The sequence below is a fragment of the Falco punctatus genome (genome assembly GCF_963210335.1).
Source record: "Falco punctatus genome assembly, chromosome: 5".
NCBI classification, from domain to species: Eukaryota; Metazoa; Chordata; class Aves; order Falconiformes; family Falconidae; genus Falco; species Falco punctatus.
The window spans coordinates 35,564,390-35,568,476 of NC_137584.1; positions in this window are offsets into that span (position 1 = coordinate 35,564,390).

Below are 4,087 nucleotides of genomic sequence, written 5' to 3' on the forward strand. Positions count from 1 at the left end.
CATGCTGTCCTTCAGAACATTTGTCTTTTTTCCATTCACTAGCCCAGTCATGTCTCTTTACTCAAAGGCTTAGAATTTTGATTTTTGACATATGTACTAGAACTGAGTCTATAGCAATTTAAAGTAAACTAAAGGAAAAGGAATTCTTAAATCTGACAGGGCCCCCCCCCCCCCCAAGTCTCAAAGTATAGACATCTGCCATTTTAAGTTGCTAGAATTTACCTTTCTCTCGTTGTGATGAATTCCCAGCGCTGAATACAGAGTTGGTGGCTGTGGAAATTGCTTTCAGCTGTGCAGGCCTTGCCACCGGCAGGTTAGAGGCACCTAAGGAGAAAAGGGGGTTGAAGGCATCATTTTTTTGTACATTTATTGTCTTCAGCATTATTAATTTAAAGAAAAGTTTCAGTTGCAAAATGATGGCTCATATTTTTTATTTAATTTTTTATATTCCAATAATGGTACTGCTCAATTCAAGAAGAATTGTATTAAGTAAGGGAGGTTCTGCAGGAGTCTAGCTAAAAGTACTCAGGCAACAACTTCGCAGTCATCCTCCCTACCCACAAAATTGGATCTGCAGGGATTTGAATGTGCTCACTGCATTTCAATCTCTCTTTATTTGAATCCATTATGTATTTTATATTTCTTATTCTGACAAAACAATCAAACAGAATAGGAATGACATATTTAAGGCTGGTTATAGTAGCGTTTAAGGCGGTATAAAAACAGTGAGATGGTCTGGTTACTAAATCATTCTAATAAAGGACAGCATTGCTTACTTTTATTTTACAGGCTCCTGAACAATAACAACAGTTGCTTTTCCACTATTTTCATTTTTAGTGAAAGCAACTGTTCTGGAGAATAAGATGGGGAACACATCAGAAGTATTGAAACAATTATGCTAATATTTCAAACAGTGATTTGCAAGTCACTTATATAAGAAATGCTTCCTTCTTGTTCTGATTTTTTTTTTTTTTTTTTAATATGAAACATCTATCAAGTAAACAGGAAAGGAAAACTGTCTTTTTCTGACTGGTTTCATTTCCAGTGTTTCTTCGGTGTCCCCTCAAGGGTCAGACTCAATAAACAGCTGTGCACTATGTGTGAATAAAATCAATGTTGCAGAACCGCATAGCACACTAACAAAAAAGCGTTTTAATTTTTTTCTCTTTGAGTGTAACTGGGACACTTACGAGTTTTAACTTTTCCCATTCCACTATTTACTCTTCGTGCTTGCACCAAGGAAGAATTCAAAACAAGAAACAGCTGGAGCCTTTTCTTTACACTTCACCTGCTATTCACATCAATAACCCTTCAAAACACAAATGTGCTGGCAACTCACACACAATTTTCACTGCACCCACTTTGTGGAAAACAAAAATAACTTCATCATCTCACTTGAGATAATAAATATTAGAAATCTGCATGACACCATTTTCTGAGAAGGCTCTTACTTCCTATATCACAGGACAAAACTTGACTCACACATAAGGGATATTCTGATCTGTTTGCGGAGATATACATATATTCTTCATTTGTGTGCATTTTTTTTTTCTGCTTGGATTATAAAGAACAAGATACACCTGTTTTTAGGGCATGAGATGTGAACAGCAGCATCTCTGCATGCAGGGAGTGTTTTGTATGTGACTTCATTCTTCCTTAGAGGATGCAAAACACTTGACCACCCCAAAGAGCTTGGCTGAAGAGAGGTGCTTGGTTGCATGCTATTTGGCTGGGCAGGCATCTTCGGGGTGGTAAGAGTTGCCCATCCACGTCAGCTGTTGATCGAAGTGCCATTGGGTAATGTAGTTGCAGGCAGGGGAACAATGGTGGTTGCTTGCATTGTGCAAATGTCTGTGTCATGGGTAGCTACAGTGTGTTACAAAACTTTTGGTTGTTCCATCTTGTGGCTGCAAAGATGGCCAGGGGTTCTTGCAAGCACCTAGGACATCTTCAGATGCCTATTTGGACTTCCTGAGTGACTGCAAATGTATACTGTTTATAAGGACGCTGTGGATGTTTTGGGACAGATCTCAAGGTTTTCCGCATATCATACAGCTTGTGATAGCATTCAGCTTAACTGCATCCCATATGGTCTGCAACGTGCAGGTGTGGAAAAATGTGAGGACAGGAGAAGGGCTTTGTCTGTGTTAATTTTTATTAGCAGACATAATAAAAAATATTGGCTATATAACCGGTTTATATAGGTCTCTACATCACTTCCCAGGTGGTTGCCTGAGGAGGCCGCACTGATGGGGCAAGGACACAGAGACAGACAGACAATGGAGTATTGCAAATCCTCCCAGATTTACGCTGGGAGATTTCAAAGTTCCAGAGCAGATTCCATATCTCATTCTATGCCAGGCTAGCCTGCAAACATGGTCTGAATGAGTCTTCCTTATCATCAAATTTGTATTCTGGCTGATTTAAGTCATCCAAAGAAATGGGAACATTTTTACACTGATCCTGCAGATGTCCTCATAATGGCATAAGCAAAGTCTTCCTGTTCCCATAAGATGTAATGCAACTAGAAGCAAGATTTTTCTTAAGGTTCTTGGAAGCTTTTCACATTTTTTCTGCAAATAAAACAGTATTATTTTCTTTACATACAGGTCTAAGTAGGCCATATGAAATAAGGTTTTCTCTATTGCTTGTCTCAGAAGTGAAAACTGGGATAATGGTGGTTTCACGTTTCATGGTTAAGATTTGTAAGTAGAACATGCCACATTTTCATATGTGTAGTGATATATGACATAATATTACTTGTCATAACCATAAATTTAAAATAGGAAAAGCGAGTCATTCTGTGACATAAGATAGTTTTGAAAACTAAGCTTCAAGTTAGTGTTCTGACTTCCAGTAGAGATCTTGATTTGGGTGACTTGGAGAGGAATAAGGAAACAGAGCCACAGCGTAGCCATTCAAGCGTTGGTTTGAATGTGTCACTGGGATAAAGTCATGTGCTTCACATAAGCAAATACTTATTTTTTGCCTGCTCAAGTTTGAAATCTGTCATGATTTGTGATCTCAGGAATATCAAGATTTCTCTTAGGGTGACTTTGAGAAACAAGAACTTCATTGGCAACTGAGCAAACCACGGGTTGCTTCTTTTTTGTTCATGTAAAAAAAAAAAAGATAATCAGACACAGATAAGTAAATAAATATAGGTAACACTAGTAATACCTATTAATGGTCCACTCAGTGCAAATAAGTAACATCTTTCTCGCAGTACTACGTGTATGTATGCACTTATGTAACTTGATGGGGAATGGGGTAAGCCAGCTATAATGACTTTCATCTCTGAAATATGCACATTCAGATACTATCTGCGTAAGCCTAAGCCAGTGGAGACAAGTAGGCATATCTAAGGAATTACTTCATCTCATGGAGCAGGTCTCCTGAAAGGTGTTTTAACCATCCTGCTTTTCTGTGTAGACTACAGAGGTAGCCTAGAGACAGAAAACTGACTTTTAGATGTCTAAAGTTACAGTAGTTGTATCTTATCTCTAGCATGTAACTCTTAGACAGGACAATTAGTTAGTCACTGTCCAGCCCTAGAAGGCTCCATAGTCAGCGTGCAGGCTATAAAGGCTGCTCTTCAGAAGTAGCTTTACATCAAGAGCCTAAGGTGATTAACTCAGATTTTCTGAATCATCACACTAAATCTAAGCATCTCATTTTTAGGTGTTAGCATGCCTTAGGTTGGTTGAGTCTGACCTCCAGCCTCTATCAGTGAAAAAATGATGTCCAATTTTATTCATTTATCTGTTTAAATCAAACTGGTAATTAGTTTCCTTGTAGCTTGAGCCTTGGAGGAAGCAAGCACCTTCATGTGAATTGTCAGTGGATCGCGATAAAGTAGCAGGACTCTTACTGCTAGATCTGTCTGCTCACTAACAGCATATGCTCAGGGACAATTCTTTCTGCACATTGACAGTTTGACAGACATGATTTTTTCCCGTGATCCTTAGAAGAAATGAAAAGATCTCTCAAATTTGCTAAAGATGCTGATTCCCAAAGCTCTGTATTACAAGTTTTTTATTAAAGCATTCCAGCGTCACAGCATCCAGACTTGTGCCCTCTTACTTGA